Source organism: Lactuca sativa, chromosome 9 (genome assembly GCF_002870075.4).
Source record: "Lactuca sativa cultivar Salinas chromosome 9, Lsat_Salinas_v11, whole genome shotgun sequence".
In the NCBI taxonomy this organism is placed as follows: domain Eukaryota; kingdom Viridiplantae; phylum Streptophyta; class Magnoliopsida; order Asterales; family Asteraceae; genus Lactuca; species Lactuca sativa.
This window is the reverse complement of record NC_056631.2, coordinates 174,374,190-174,391,602: the sequence shown is the minus strand read 5'-3', so window position 1 is coordinate 174,391,602 and position 17,413 is coordinate 174,374,190. Positions and strand designations below refer to the sequence as shown.

Sequence of the window (17,413 nt, the reverse complement as noted above, 5' to 3'; positions counted from 1 at the left end):
CTGTATGTTATATGATTATATGGTAGGTGGTACGTTGGGGGAACTCACTAAGCTTTGTGCTTACGGTTTTCGGTTTTGGTTTCAGGTACTTAGTTTTCAAAAGAGGATCTCGGGAAGATTGCAGTACACACACCATAGCCAGCCAGCCTGGGATGTTTTACTATGATAGTAAGTTTATGTTTGAAACTAATACTATGAAATTATGTTATGACTTATGATACGGTTTTTATAAATGTGGTTTTAGTAATGTTTTAAAAGAAATTTTTAGTTATGAAAATTGGGTCATTACAACTAGCTTCTTGGTAACCTTGTAACTTTCCTAGTCCAAGTGTGAGTCATGTGCTTCCGGTAGTATATGCGTCTACTACTATTCACACCTACTCATACTCGTCCCAAGTATTGTCTCGTAATTTTTTTCCAAGTCACCATTCAAAAATTTCACATAATCATTTGACACATCAGGTAACAAACGAAGGTTTATATTATTTCTTGAAACTATTACAAAGATGTTCTAGTTTAACCTATATTATGCCTCTTATAAGCTACACCACTTAATACCATCTGCATGGCTGCGTTATATCTTGATTTTGGTACATATAGTCCTTACTCCTGATCCCTTGCATCCTCGCCTGCTTCATTAAGGATCATCGGGAATGCTTTTGCATTTGGCGGTGGATTTGGCCTTGCTGCTTCATTTTTCTTTGGGAAATTCATCGAAATATGCCCTCCTTCTTTACATTCGTAACACACCCTCTTGTTGGATGTACATTCATTGGTGTAATTCCCAGACTTTCCACATTTGAAACATGCCACCTCCTCGCCACATTTTCCAAAGTGTTTCTTCTTGCACTTATCACACCATCTTGCTTCATCTCCTCCTCCTTCGAACTTCGATAATTTTATTTTCTCATTGGACCCTGAAGTTCCTTCCAACTTTCTTTTCCCGCCAACTTCAACCTTGCTGGCGGCTCTTCCCTTGATCATCTCTTCAACAGACTTGGCAGCCCAGATAGCTGCCTCCAGAGTAAGTACCTGACGCACTGGCATCGCATACTCCCATGGAAGTCCCTTTGCGTACCTGTCGATTTTTGTCAGCTCATCTGGGACAATACGCAAAGCAAACTCCATTTTATCTGTGAAGTTATTAGTGTATTCATCGATGGACATGCTTCCCTTCTTTAATGTCAGAAATTGGTTCTCTAGCTCAAGCAGACTTTGGGCCGAACAGTACTTGCGCTTCAAATGCACCAAGAACTCTATCCAAGTCAGTTGTAGTGGCTCATTATGGCTTAGGGTCTTCCCCAGAGTGTTCCACCAGCGAACAGCGCCACCTCTGAACTGACGCACTGCAAATATGGTTTGTAACTTGCCTTGGCAACCACATGTCATGAAGGCTAATTCCATCTCCGAGATCCAATCCGTTACTCCGATGGGATCTTTCTTTCCAGTGAAAGTTGACGGCTTGCAAGTCATAAATTCTTTGTACTTGCATCCATTTCTCTCGACTCCGTCCTCTTGGTTATTCCTCATAACCACAAGCGGTTCAGCTTGACCAACAGATCTACTGTAATTTACTTCCTCTGATTGACTGTCATTTAATTTAGGTTGTTCAACAGGCATTGATGGTTCATCCCTGTTGTTCAACAATTGTCTTATTTCTTCCCCCTATTCAGCGATCATATCCCGAATCATGGCTTGAACACCAGCCATTGTGACTGGCTCTAGTGCAGCTTCTACCACAGGCACATGCTTAATCACTTGGGGTTGAGGTTGTTGATTCGTATTTGCATTTCCAGCTCCATTTCGGGTTCTTGACATTATGATCTATACACCAAATTAGGTGAATTTATATCTTTATTCACGACGGATATTTAAATTCTTCTTATCACTCCGAAACATTATATGCTAGTTCTAATATCGTAGTCATACACTTAGAATCCTGAACACATAAGGTTTCCAGATCCGGTCGGAAACAGACCATTCTGTACAAATAATATCATACATAGAATTTAGCACATAAAAACATTTTAGGCATCTTTCCTAAAATATACTAGTGCTCGTGTCTAAAATATGGTAGATACTCATCTCACAATCATCACTTATCATTCTAAGTTTAAGTCTAGAAATCCTACAAATTCCTAGTTCGCTTAAACTAATGCTCTGATACCAACTATGACATCCCTATTTTCATGGCCAGAAAAGACCGGTTTTGTCTATGCTTTTAAAATAAAATCAGAGTAATCTTTCAAAAGGTGTTGCGGAATTTGTCCCCGAAACAAAGTATGATAAAAATTTATCAAAGCATTTCTTAAATAATGTATTTTTTTCATTTCATTACAAAACTCGGGATGTCCACATCGATAAAGACCAAAAGCATAAATAGTGCAATATAGGCCTTACAACAGGTATTTACATCTACTGGCCTATAATCCATAATCCCTCGTCATCGTCCAACTATGCTCTTATTCCACTACCTGTAATATAGAAAACTGAGTGGGTCAGGCTTGGGAGCCTGGTGAACACATAGGGTTTTCAACCCACAATAAATAAGTTTATTAAGTTTAGTCAACAAGTAATCAACCCAATTTCCCATCCTCATTATCTTCTTTATTCTTAAAGATCTTAAGAATCATCTGTCCTTCGTTCATTCATTCCTAAGGATTATCCTAAAGAATAAGCACGAAGTCCATCGCTGCCAGGGTTCTTAAATTACAACTGGTGAACACGTAGTTTAAAACATCTGGTAAACACTCAGTTCAAAAACACTTAATGAACACTTAGTTCAAAAATACATAGTGAACACATATTTCAAAAATAAAACACCAGATGAACACATAGTTCAAAAATACCTACAGATTACGAGCTCGTTAACATTCCATTGGACTGTTTAGAAAAGTTCGTGGTCATCATCTATATTCCACTAGATGACTGGAACATCATCAACATCGAGACCTCTCACCATTTTATTTCATCACACATCAACTATTGCATCTACCCATCTTATACCCAACATATTTGTAGATAAAAATACATATACAGTTTAAACCATTCTAAACATGTATAAAACATTCATTCAACATCCATCTCACATAAATAAACAATCTATATATATATATATATATATATATATATATATATATATATATACACACACACACAGCATGTATTTTATATATAATACTTCATATCTATGTGTAAGATGAAAGTGACTATACACTCACTTGATAAGACGGTGATTAGAAAACACTTTGTCCCTTAAAACAATCTTTTCGATGAAACCGGGATATTTCTGTTGCATTAATGTCTAAGTCCATAACTATAACTGGTAAGATTTGACCCGACCCGACATGGTCCATTTGGGTTGCATGGCATCGGGACAATTGGATAGACAAGATGAGGAAAAAGGATACTAGTGATTTATATTAATATATTATAAGTTCTAATATATTAATTTATAATCATATTATCTAATTAGTATTGATCAAGAATTAATTAATAATTAATTAAGTGATCAAAAGGAACTAATTAAATATGGACTCTTAGATATATTTGTGTGATGGGCCAAGTTCATTTAAGTTGGTGATATCGTTAAACACAGTAGCAATCTGCCTGACTATCTCCAGTGTGGGGGCAAAACTGGAAATATCAATTTTAAAGAGACAACTTCATTAAATTGAAACCCAATTGAAGCTTCTTAGGATATCGACATTTAAGGATCGTCCTTCCGGCGGCACATGCAATACCGAAATCGACAATCGATGCTCCAAATTTGAATTGACCTTCTACTTCTTTTCTTATGTTTTCTACGGTTATTGTGTTGTTTAGAAGTCCACGTTCACGATTCCTTCTCAGGACTATCGTTGTGTTAAAGGTGATAATCAGTTCCTTGATTTTTCGTCTCCTCTGTATTTGTATGATTCCTTTTTTTTGGTAAATTTAGGGCTTAATTAATTTTTTTTCTTTGTTATTTTCCCCTCCTTTAGATGTTGCCACCAATTTCTACTTAAAAACAGAATAAAACTGAGTCATTCTACACTATTACTCATTCACATCTTCAACCTTGCAGCCTCCTCGCAACCTACCAACACCTTCGTCACCATCAGGCACCTCGAAACCATAATTTCTTTATATTTTTTCGATTTAAAGGTTTGGATTTTGTTGTTAATTTTTCTTATTGGTTTAAAGGCTCATCTTTCTGATGAATATTTTGTGGGTTTATATGCATTTATAGGTTCATTGAAGTGGGTTGGCTAAAGTGTTCTACTTCAATAAATTTTCAATAATCAAAGATGCAAAACAACAAAGTTAATGAGCTTGGTTGTGTTTTTATGGTACCAACAATCAACTATCTTATATGCTGTATCTTTAAATGATTAAAAACCACTTGATAGTTATTTAAAAATCATTCTTTCGACATGAAGCTTTCCAAAGACCAAAAGAAGCACATATGTAGTCGTGAAAGTTTCGCCAATATTGCTGCCAATACTTTTGTCGCATCAACCAATACAAAGTGCATTGTCGAGCATGTTAGTTATTGTCATAAGATTTTAAACATTTTACATTATTTTATTTCAAATTCTAGGTTTAGTTTTACATAAAATAACAATGTTGTGCATCGGATGCATTATGATGTTGTGATAAGATTTCATATGGTAGGTTATGTGAGAAAAACACAAAGATGGATAGGTACTTGCACTTCTTAATCATGGGATCCCTTTCCAAAGATAAATGAAATCCCTGTATAGCAGTAACTTAGCATAGATATTCTCACATGGCTTTGAATAAATTAGTTATTTAGCTACACCTCATGTCAAGACCCAATATTTGAAACAATCAAAGGAAAAACAACACCATAAAAACATGTAACTTATTTGAAACAATCTAAGGAAAGGCAACCATAAAATTTCCAACATTAAACAAATCTACTAAAAAAGCTTAGTTTTTAACTTATTTGAAACAATCCAAAGAAAGACAACCATAAAAAATCCAACATCAAATAAATCTACTAAAAAAACTTAGGTGTTAACAACTACATCTTCATCATCCTAAGATGGCTGGTTTTTAGCTGCAATAGTAAGCAAACCACTCCTAAAAAAATAAAATTTATGGCATTCATAAGTTTCTTGATCCTTTAAATATAAAAAATAAAACAGTTTTTCATGATCGTTTGTAAAACAAAGGACAAATGATCTTACCCGACATCAACATGAAATTCACCATCTTCTTCATCATGAAGCCTATAACATCTGTTTCGGCTTTGAACTTTGACACGGGGTCTCTTCAGTGGTGGTGACAAAGTTTTTGGTTTTGTTGAATCTAATGTGTCAGACTTTTCCACAGCTTCATCATCCAACTTTTCATCTTCAGAACTTAGAATATCAAATAACACCATAGTTGGATTATATTGTCTTCAACATGTACTTTTTGTTTAACATAACAGTTTTGTAATGGAAATATATCACCGAAAGAACTCACGTGCCCCGCTGCTTTGCGCGGGTACACTGCTAGTATATATATATATATATATATATATATATATATATACACACACACACAACATGTATTTTATATAAAATACTTCATATCTATGTGTAAGATGAAAGTGACTATACACTCACTTGATAAGACGGTGATTAGAAAACACTTTGTCCCTTAAAACAATCTTTTCGATGAAACCGGGATATTTCTATTGGATTAATGTCTAAGTCCATAACTATAACTGGTAAGATTTGACCCGACCCGACATGGTCCATTTGGGTTGCATGGCATCGGGACAATTGGATAGACAAGATGAGGAAAAAGGATACTAGTGATTTATATTAATATATTATAAGTTCTAATATATTAATATATAATCATATTATCTAATTAGTATTGATCAAGAATTAATTAATAATTAATTAAGTGATCAAAAGGAACTAATTAAATATGGACTCTTAGATATATTTGTGTGATGGGCCAAGTTCATTTAAGTTGGGCTAAGCTTTCATGGATAGTCCATGGAGTGTTTAACCCATGGATCATAAGAAATGAAAGGTCATGGGTATTAGGGTTTAACCCTAATCTCCACACTATATAAATAGGTCCTTGGTTGATGAAATGGCACTAGTATGGGTACACTAAGAGGGCTAGCCGATTTCACAAGAGAAAAACCAAAGTATCCTTATTCTCAAGGTTATTCCAAATGTTCATGGTGTTGTGTGAACCATTTGAGGTGTCACACTTGGGGCACTAGGCACTCAAGCTTCATGAAGACAAGCTAGATCAAAAAAAAAGGTATGTATTACATCCATTTGATTACCCAAGTATCAATTATTGTATGCTAGATAGGATAATACCTTGGAGTATTCATATTTGTATGTATAATAGAGAAAACATAGATCCAAGGTATTTAGGGTTACATTTACACTTAGGAGTGTTAGAATTCTCAAAACCCAACTGTGGTATCAGAGCCATGGGTTGTTTTCTGTTATATTCATGCAAATGTTTGATTTTCAAAGTTGAAAGAAAGAAAGGAAACAAAACATGAAGTTTGTCAAATTTTAAGATAATTACTTGTTTTGTGAAAAACTAATTATTTGTAAAATTTGAATTATTTGCTATATGAGTTGAGTTAGGTCAAATTTAGTAAAAGATAAAATGATATGATTATTTTATTAGTTTTAAAAGTTTGATCTAAATATTTGAAGGAGTTACAAATTTTATCATAAAATTTCGGAGCTCAAAAGTTGTTTTTTTTAAAGTTGTGATCTTAAGAGTTTTGAAACCTCCATAAGTTATGAATATGAAAAGGTTTTAAAAAAAATTTTGATTCATAGTTTTATGGAGTTACAAAATTTTGTGTTAATGTTTTAAAAAAGTCCATAACTTAATCTTAAGTTATGGAACATGAAAAGTTTCATCATAAAATAAGCATTTAACTCCATAAGTTATGGATTACAAAAAGTTTTATGTTTCCTTGATTTATGAGTTAGTTTAGATTGATGAAAAAAAATTGTGTCTTTGTTGATTTCAATCCATATTAATCTAAAAGAAGTTCATAAAATATGTTTTTGTAACTTGACTTCAAGTTATGTGAAAAATCATATTTATGAATCTTAAAAACTCATAAAAGTGTTGTAGGTTACATAAAAATGAAGAGTTTTTCCATTAAATTGCTTAATGACTCCATAACTTGTCTTCAAGTTATGGATGTTGAAAAGTCACTTCATTAAAAATGTTATTAAATAATAAGGGGTTACATTAAAATGAAGAGTCTTCATTTTTAATGAACCATTAAACTCATAAGTTATGAAATGAAAGATTTGAATAGTTTCAAAACCTTCCCTCAAGTTTTGGAACACACATTAATGCTTTAGTTCCAAACTCTAGAATTTTAAAAACTTTATTAAATTATTAAAGTGTTTAATTAAAAGAGTTAATAATTCCATAAAGACATGGTTTAAGTTTAATTAAATTAAGAGTATAGTTTAATTAATAGATTAAACCACCAAGTATTTTAAATGTTTAAAATACATCCTTGTACTGTTATCATAATTTTAATTATATAGATATGTATAAGATAAATTCAATCTTACCGTTACTAGGCCTCATTCACGAAGCCGGTCTATAAGGGGGGTATAAGGTTACTGTTGGGTTTTGAGCAATCTAACACTTCCTAAGTGTGCATGCAACCCTAATAAACCTTGGATCCATGTTTGTCTAAATACATGCAAAATAATAATTTTTCCAAGGTTCATAACCTATCTAACATGGCATGGGGAACATTTCAACATAAAGAGTTAGAAGAGATTACATACCTTTTTGATGAGTTTGGTTCTTGAGGAGTTTGAGGGCCAAGCACCAATAGTGTGAATGCCTCAAATGGAATCACAAAACACCACAAACTCTTGGAAAACTTTGAGAGAGTGTATACACTTGTATATTTCGGCCACACACAAGCTCACACACACTAGTTCACTAGTTACACTAAGGCACCATTTCATGCTCCATAAGCATGCTTATATAGTGTGGATGGTTAGGCTGAAACCCTAATAACCCATGACCTTTCCTTTCCAAGGATCCATGGGTTAAAAGCTCCATGGATCATCCATGGACTTCCATATAAGCCTAGCCCATTAACAAAAAGCATTAGCCCACACTATATAAAACCAATAGCCCATAATCTAATTAGTCTTCCTTTTAATCTCTAAATTAATTCATAATTAATTTAAGACCAAAACTAATTAAATAACATAATCTCATATTAATATATTATAACTTATAATATATTAATAAACATATGTGTATAACTCTCATAAAAATATCCATAAATAGTTTGGATGAGATGCAACCCAAATGGACCATGCCGGGTCAGGTCAAGTATATACCAAATAAGTTATGGACTTAGACACCTTATCCAACAGACTCCCACTTGGATAAGTCTAATAACTATATTTGCGTATGTTACTTCAGGAACCAACTAGCAATCGTAGCTTTCGAAAACTCCGTTGAACTATGAAGACTCTGTTGAACTATGAAGCGCCATTTTAGATAAGTGATCATATAATCCTCTGTCCTCATGATATCAGCCGGACAAATACATGGAACAACGTCGTATTTGTTGTCCAGCAGTTTGTTTCCCGATTTTCGATTTGTTTGACAAAGAACTTAATCGAACACATCAATTTAGTTCTGACCGGCCGGTACATAGGTCACAACAAAATCATCGAGGGGCCTAGATATCGCTTCTATTTCTAGAAGGAACAGATAAACTTCGACTCATATACTTGTTCTACTACTTGTTGCATTGTACACAAAGGCACGTTTTATAACATCAAGTTACTGATGCGTTTACGTGCAATCAATGCACAACCAACTCATATTTCTAGGTTTGAAGATTTATATGATATTACCGTCTCACGATCACTCGAGATAAATTCCATGAAGTGATACAAGTGAGCGTGGGTTTATTCCAATACTCATAACTTATGAGCACTCATGAATGTTGTAGCAACCATTGCTATGACTAAACCCATTTAGCCATCTACAAAACCGATCCATGACAGTCTTGATTCATACCTATTTCCAACATATGAACGACTATGGAGTCACTACTAGAAAAACAACCTTTTACGACGCGCAATTAATGACACACACTGATAGAGAACGCGTATTTGTGTGTGCCCTAAAAATTAATGTCAGTTTTCCAAAATTTGAAGGATATAGTACACGCATTTTTGCGCACCCTAAAATTAGTGTCCAAAAAAAAAACACGGAGGGCACCTATCATAATAAGCGTATCGTGTAAATGTGTCGCTTTATCTTTTTTTAGAAAGGCGCATTCTCTGTTGCTTTAACAATCTATGGTGGGAAATGAAAACCCAACAAATTAAACAGCCCGCCTGATTCATCTCCTTCTTCTCCTTCTAAAATCCTCTAACAAAAAAAATCCTAATAATCTTCTTCGCCTGATTATCTCCTTCTTCTCCTTCTAAAATCCTCAAACAAAAAAACCCTAATACTCTAGAAAACCCTAATCACCCTTCTGGTTTTCTTCTCCTTCTAAAATCCTTCTTCTCCTTCTAAATTAAACAGTCCCCCACAGGATTGCTAAAACAACAACCACCGATGCACCATTTCACTACCTTTCACTCTCTAAATGTGCGATTGCTCAATGTAATGGCCTTCTAGGGTTCGTTATCCCCCTCCATTAATGTATGCGATGGACAATGGAGATGATGGCCACCACTACTACTCCATTACTTACATATCGATCTGTCTGCATACACATACCTTGTTTATAGAGGGTTTAAGGTTAGTTCTTTAATTCATCATTTTCGTGAGCCAATAACCCTAGTTTCTATCATCACTTCTTGTTCGTCACCGACGATCTCATCTAAACCTCATTCTAACGTTATTTTCTTATAATTCATAAACCCCGCTTCAAAGAACTTGGGATGCAGACCTCACAAAATCCTTCACAGAACCGGCGAATGGGGGTCTGCGAATCTTCACGTTGAGTGCTCTGGCGTGATTTGAGGAGAAGATGGGATTGGGTAGTCTTCTTCCTCTCTATCTTCTTCCTCTGTATATAAATCCACCCCTCATCGCCATCTAAACAAAAATTAACCTTCATACTTCTTCACTCAGAAGTGTTCAGAAACAAGATCAAAATCTCAACACAAGATCCCCATGATGTTCATATCTCAAAATCTCAATAGAAGTTTTCTGCAAGATAACTCTTCCAAACTTGATGATTGTTGTAGCATTTCATATCTACTAACATGCTCCGAATCAAACCCCTCATCAAACAAAACCTTTCTCCTTTTTCTTCTCCTCCCAGTAACCATAAACCTCGCTCATCTATAATCTTCGCTAGAAATAGTGTGATTGTATTGGGAATTGGGTTCGTCATCTGTTGGTTACTTTACTTTCTTGCAAGATACCTCATGAAGAAGAAAAGATCATCATCATCTTCAAACTCTCATCATCAATCTTCAATATTTCAAGAAAGTAACGGTAATGATGATGTCGCCGACTAGAGACAACAACAACAGCTCTTCCATTTACATTCTGGTTTCGATCAAGCTTTCATTGACGCTCTCCCATTGTTTCTTTACAAAGAACTAATGGGGTTAAAAGAGCCCTTCGATTGTGCAGTTTGTCTTTGTGAATTCTCATAACAAGATAAGCTAAGGTTGTTTCCTTTATGCAGCCATGCTTTTCACATTCATTGTATCGACACTTTGTTGCTTTCAAATTCGAGTTGTCCTTTATGCAGAGGTACACTTTTTACTCCTGGATTTTCGGTTGAAAATCCAGTCTTCAACTTCCATGATGATTCAAGGGAAGAATATGATCATGTATTAGGGATATATTGTAATTTTAACCAATCTGGAGGGGGGGGGGGAATGAAAAGTGGGTGTATTCGGTTAGATTTGGAAAGTTTAGAGCCATAAATGGTAAGAAAAGAGACGAGAAAGAAGTGGGGGAGACTAGTAAAAGTAATCTTGATTCAAGAAGGTGCTTTTGAATGGGATCTTATGAGTATGTGGTGGGAAACTCGGAATTACAGGTGAGATTTTGCCCTAGTAGGGGTAATATTGGAAAAAAATATTTAGGTATTGAGAAAGATAAGGGGAATAGCTCAGTTGATGGGGATAGTGATGGAAAGAAAAATAGTAGTAGAAGCAAAGGTGAAAGCTTTTCTGTATCCAAGATTTGGCTTTGGTCAAAGAAATATCAACATAAATTTCAAGACTCTTTAGTACCCATATGATTGGTTCTTGAAAATGTAAGGTTACCATCAAGAAAGTTGAATCCTAGTAATTTTCATCGTTAGTTTAGTTCATTGTTTATGGTAATGTGACTTGTACATCATGCTGAGGGAGTTGTACAATTATTTGAATGTGGAAGTTTGGGCCAAGTAATCATCAAGTGTTGATGATTTTTTTATTATCTTTTTTCTTGTGATATTACTGAATGATTTTATGTTATTATATGTGACTTGCTTTATTGAACACGACAAAGTGTACTCAAAACACTTTATTTTATTACTGAAATTTGCTTCTCTTTCCTTCCCAAAACATTGTGAATATTATTATATTAGACCCAATGCAATGCCAAATACTGTCAATTCATAAGTTCACTTGACCCTTCTGAGCCTTCTGCTCTCTCTTGCTTTTGCTACAAAATTTGCAGAAACACATAACTATGAGTTCAAGGTACGCGCTTATATTATACATAGTGTACCATAATATTCATATACATTTTTTGTGTATCTAATGTTCAAGTTAATTTTAACAGTTGATTATGTTTGTAACTACTTTGATTTTCACAGGTTCAAGAACAAGCAGCAACAAGGCTCTTCTAAGTATGTAATTCATGTCCTTTTGGCTGTTTCAGCTTATAGCTAGTGGCTTAGAACTAGCTGTTGTTTGGGAAGCTATTTGTCAAGCACATGTATCAGGTATCCAATTATTAACATATACAGGGACTGTTTCAATTGTTTATAAGATAATTAATATTATACTATTTTCATGATACAGAAAGTAATAAATGGAATTGTTGTTAATTACTGGGCTTGTATCAACTTCTCAAGAATTGTTCCAGATAGTGCTGCTCAAAGTTTTTGTCATCAGTTGGTCCAAATGTGCCAAGAATCTGGCATGGTATGTATATAATCAACTCAAATATTATCTTTCATAAATTAAATATTTAAATTATATACAAAATGTTGGAAATTTCAGGAATTTAAAAGTGAAAGTGTGGTTCCAATCTACTCTGCAAGACCAGATCAGGTCAAGAAGGCTTTAAAGCATGTGTATACAGCCACTGTAAACAAACTTGGAGGAAAAGAGTTGGAATTGCTTATTACCATTCTCCCTGACAACAATGGCAAGTTATACGGTATGTAGCTTTCATATGCTTATCACCTTTCCATTGGAATTAAAGAGAAAACTTTTTTGTTTTGCTTGATGGAATAGAATTGACCATTCCATTCCATTCCTTCCAACCAAACAGACAGTAAAGTTGCTTGGGTTTCAAGTGATGTGAAGCAGATATGTGAAATGGAACTCGGGTTGATTTCACAATGTTGTCTTACAAAATATCTTCTAAAGATCAACAAATAGTATCTCTAAAATGTCTCCCTCAAAATCAATGTCAAGGTCAGACATTTTTCATGAGAAACTAGGCATTACTAACTCATTGAATTTTATTTTTTTATTACTAAGAAGTTTGGAAAGGATAGTAACCCATCAATTGATGCAGTAATTACAAAAATAACCTCGGTCTATAGACTATAGTTTACTTGTGTTAAAATAACCTGGAATGGGAAGTGGTCCAGTTGTTGATCTGTTACCAGGATCATTATCTGGAGGAACTGCTCTTCTTTTTACTTATCCACTTGATTTGGTTAGAACTAAATTGGCTTACTAGGTATACGATCATAATTCCCACAACTTTATTTTAACAAATTGCTACATACTTTTTTTAATATGCAAGTGTCTAACTAGCCCAATCATTTTCATCTGATAGTACAGGTTGTGGATACTCCCAAATTGAACATGAAAGAAGCCATGAGTAGCGAACATTGCATTCAGAGGAATTAGGGATTGTTTTTCTAGAACTTATAGAGATGTTTGGATTAGAGGGCTGTATCATGGTGTTGGTATGAATTTTTTAATTTCTCATACAAAATAAGTTTTTTTTTATTTATAAAAATTGATATTTTTTTGTAGCTCCATCACTCTATGGAATCTTTCCTTACTCAGGTTTGAAGTTTTACTTCTATGAGAAAATGAAAAGCCATTTCCCCATTGATTACAGAAAGAACATGATGGTCAAACTTGCTTGTGGGTCGGTTGCTGGTTTACTTGGTGAGACTTTCACTTACCCTTTGGATATTGTCAAACGCCAAATGCAGGCAATCTTTTAAATCTAGTGTGTGTGTGTGTGTGTGTATATATATATATATATATATGTATATCTATATGTATATAATCAAAGTATGGGATTATCAAGATACATGTTGTTTGAGTATTGAAGGTTCAACGTCTACAAGGCTCAAGCTCTCAACTGAAAGGAACAATGGGAACTCTTGTTATGATTGTCCAAAAAGAAGGATGGAAACATTTATTTTCAGTATTTAGCGTCAACCATGTGAAGGTGAGATTGTTAATTACCTGAAAGGGCGAATTTGTAAAAAGTTAGGACTTAACAAGGAATTTTTTTAGGTGGTGCCATCAGTTGCAATTAAAGTGCCCTCATCACAATAATTATAATTTTAGCACGGTATTCGTTTGCCCATTAGTTTTGAAGGTAATTGAAAATTGTATATTTTTTGTAATCTATCCTAGGTTCTATTCCAATGTATAGGCACAACTATCCTATCCCCTCTCTGCAATGATTTGAGGGTGAGCTAATAATCCCTTAGATAGAGAAGTCAAACATGGCGCTCTTTCAAGTAAATCCCTGATCAATGCAGTTTGGAATCAATGCTTCTTGTTTTTAAGATCTTTATGAAGTCGATTTGCTAAAACTGCAAAACATTCTTGCCATTGAAGGAAAGGAAGCTCGTGACTATCTAAACAATGGAATAGATTTTTCATAACCTACAATCAAAAAATAAACTTGTTAGGGCTAATAACATAACTTCATAACTCATGATCAATTTGTATGCAAAACGCGTTTGAGCTAGCTTCTTTCTTTTGGTTCTGGGTAATTTCTTCTACTTAATCCCTTAACATATTTTCATCTCAAAAGTTGGAATTATATATTTATACATCAACGATTCACTTTTGTTATTCCAGTGACAATTCAGTTATAATTCTTGTTTCATCAAGAACCACATGCTCGCATACATACGCCTGTTTTAGGTTTGAATAAAGTTCCTTTCAATTTTGACATGGATTTCATACAAAATTAGGCCTCTCAATATTCTTATCTCTTATATTGTGATATAGTGGATATGGTGAACAATTATCTAGATATATGATATGACTTGTTCAGTTTTGATTGGTGGATTGATTCTTTTTGAGGCTTATTTTGCATGAAGTGGTTATCAGGATATATCATACTTGATAAGGTTTGTTCAGAGTTTTATAGGATTAAAGTACACTAAAAATGTCAATGGCTAACTTTTTGGGATTTTTCAGTTAAAATTGTGCAGAAGCATTTCTTATGCTGCAGTTGCTGCTCATGCAGATCACACAGCAGGAGGAAATTAGCACTTTTCTAGGTTCCTTTGTTACTAAGAATTGGGGATGAAGATACAACCCTGACTAAGGCAACTGAAAGTGGCGATACTGATCTTGTTTATCTTGTTCTCTTTCATATATGGCAGAAGGTATTTATTGTTTTCTTATTTGATTAATTATAAAATAATACTAAAATTAAGTTCTCAAATTATTGGCTTGTATAGAGACGAGCATTGGAATTATTTGGAATGATACAAGCTAGACCTATTGCACTCGATCTATTCATACGAGACTCAAGGTATCATATTTTGGCATGGCTAGAAGCTTTGGAGGAAACGAGACTCAAGCAAAAGTAAACACACATAGAGTTGTTGGCACATAGTAAGCTAGATGATGCAATTGTATATAAATGAGTTCATTTTTTATAACATTTACTCACTTTTGGAATAATTATTTGTATTTGACATATTAGTGAAATGAATTATCTTTGTTATTTATGGTATTTTATTTTGTATTATGAGATTTTTAATCTATTATTTAATTTGAAAATTAGTAAATCTATAAATAATATTTTTTTAAAACATTTGAAATTATGATACGCAAAAATGTGTGTCATTTTCATTTATGACATGGCCTTTCTTGACAGGGGCTTTCTTGATACACATTGTGTGTCATTAACACGAGCGTCGTAAGGTTACGACACGTGAATGCGTGTCGTCTTCCTTTATGACAGGGCCTTCCTTGATACGCATTGCGTGTCGTAATTGCGCGTCGTCTATAGATGACGTGCAAAAGCGCGTCGTCTCTCTTTATGACAGGGCCTTTCTTGACGTGCATTTGCGCATCGTCTGAGCCTTTTACGACGCGCAATGAGCGTCGTAAAAGGCTGTTTTTCTAGTAGTGAGTGTTTAAATAACTTAGTCATTCGGAAAGAATAACCTAGCTATTTTGGAAGTCAAAACATGCAAATGTGAAACACAATAATAATTGAATCCAATATGGTCTCAGAACCCTTTTGAATATAAATAGAACCACCTTTTATTTCTCACCATATTGATTACACATTATTCATTGTATAATGTTTCAAACAATCAACTTAAGACTTGAATAAAAACAATAGTTATCCCATGCTCCTAGCATGTACACTTTGTTTTTCTAAACAATAGTTATGCCATACTCCAAGTATGCACACTATGTCTATGATCCTTACATTGTGATGTAGATCAATTGAACATGATTCCAATGATACTCATTTCACAATCCTAAAACCTTATTGTAAATGTAAGAATTTCTAATTTCTACCATTTACCAAAAATCTGTTAGATTTTAAACTTATATGCATTGATCTTCTCAAAATGATTATGCGCAAGGTCACCAAAACCTTGTCATCAGTCATTACAGAGGATTCCAAAGGAGATCAACTCTATGGAAACGAAGTCTCATATTCAAAGTACATTGCTTTGAACATCCTTCTTGCATTAAGTTTTTCTAATGTTACACAGATTGAATAACTTCCTCCTATGGAGACATTTCCATAGTCCCATTTTGATTATCACTTCCGAACAAGAGTTACTTCTTTTCAGAACATGTCAATACGGTCCTTTCTGACAACTTACATCATACTTCCAACTTTCCCTGAGCAACCAATCTTTGGTGAACCTCAGATTTGTCCTCGACAATTGCTTAATCACTTTAGTCATATCCAGTTCTAGACTTTTCCCTTCAAAATGCCCTGAGCATTTGGAAAATTTAGAAAGGATGAATATTATAGCACATGCAATCGATCCTACATCCGAAGCATATGGGACAAGATTCATGATGTTTGACTCAAAGAAATGATACTAGACAAGTCTTTTGCTACAATATTTTTCATTTGCCATGTTTTCAAAATTTAACTATGAAGAGGGATGCCGTAATCATAATCGAATTTTAAAAACGCAATATATATAGAATTTCTTGAATTTGAACCATTCCAACACAAAATTCATATATATTCTTGACTAAAGATGATTAAAATCTCAATCTAAGCTTTAGAATTGAAATGATGTATAATTTCCTCTCCCTTAATTATAGAAAAACAACTTTTCAACCCCTGAAACTTCACGAATTGAAACTTTTGTTTTCTATAATTAACATTGCTAACTTGCAACACTAAACGTAATAATCATGCTCCACTAACATGATGATTATCAGCATAACACTTATGCTCCCACTAGCTCTGACATATTTCCAGAAATCTGCTAGACTTCTGAAATTTAGATTCATACACCCTTTCTTAGATAGCTCACATGTGTGTCTAAACAATTTTCAGAACTATGAAAAGGGATGTCGTAATCATAGTCTCAATTGCTTAGGAATTTGCCATTTCTCACAAGTCCATGTTAGTGTGCCGGTTAACCACACGCGCTCCACTAACGACTTTTGAAAATGAAAATAACACAATTGATATCTACGTAAAATCTACTTACTGAAAGCGTTTCCTCACCATCATTTTCATGAATCGGAAAGAAACCTTATCACTTAGATCTTATGGTGTATGAGTTCCTATCCATGTGAATTTGTCAAAACCATAATCACAAGATAAGGTTAGTGAGAAATTCAGCCTTACACGGATTAAACTTGTTCAATCTTAGTTTCTTGTCACCTTGGTAGCATAAGGCCACCAATGCTTCCAAGTTGAACTCTGATAACTCACATGAAAATTCAACTTATTTGAAGTAGGTACATAAATA

The 17,413-nt window shown here is 34.1% G+C and overlaps 1 long non-coding RNA gene and 2 pseudogenes across 1 annotated transcript; all 3 read left to right on the top strand.

Moving 5' to 3' along the window:
- Positions 1 to 3,933: 3,933 nt before the first annotated feature.
- On the top strand, positions 3,934 to 4,775 carry LOC111916988 (uncharacterized). Its single transcript, XR_002858743.3, has 3 exons — positions 3,934 to 4,146; positions 4,232 to 4,331; positions 4,422 to 4,775. It is a non-coding gene; the product is annotated as an uncharacterized LOC111916988 (long non-coding RNA).
- A 5,490-nt stretch (positions 4,776 to 10,265) lies between these two features.
- LOC111916977 (RING-H2 finger protein ATL46-like) lies at positions 10,266 to 11,309 on the top strand (annotated as a pseudogene).
- A 1,504-nt stretch (positions 11,310 to 12,813) lies between these two features.
- Positions 12,814 to 13,760, top strand: LOC111916976 (mitochondrial carrier protein CoAc2-like; annotated as a pseudogene).
- The last annotated feature ends 3,653 nt before the right edge of the window (positions 13,761 to 17,413 follow it).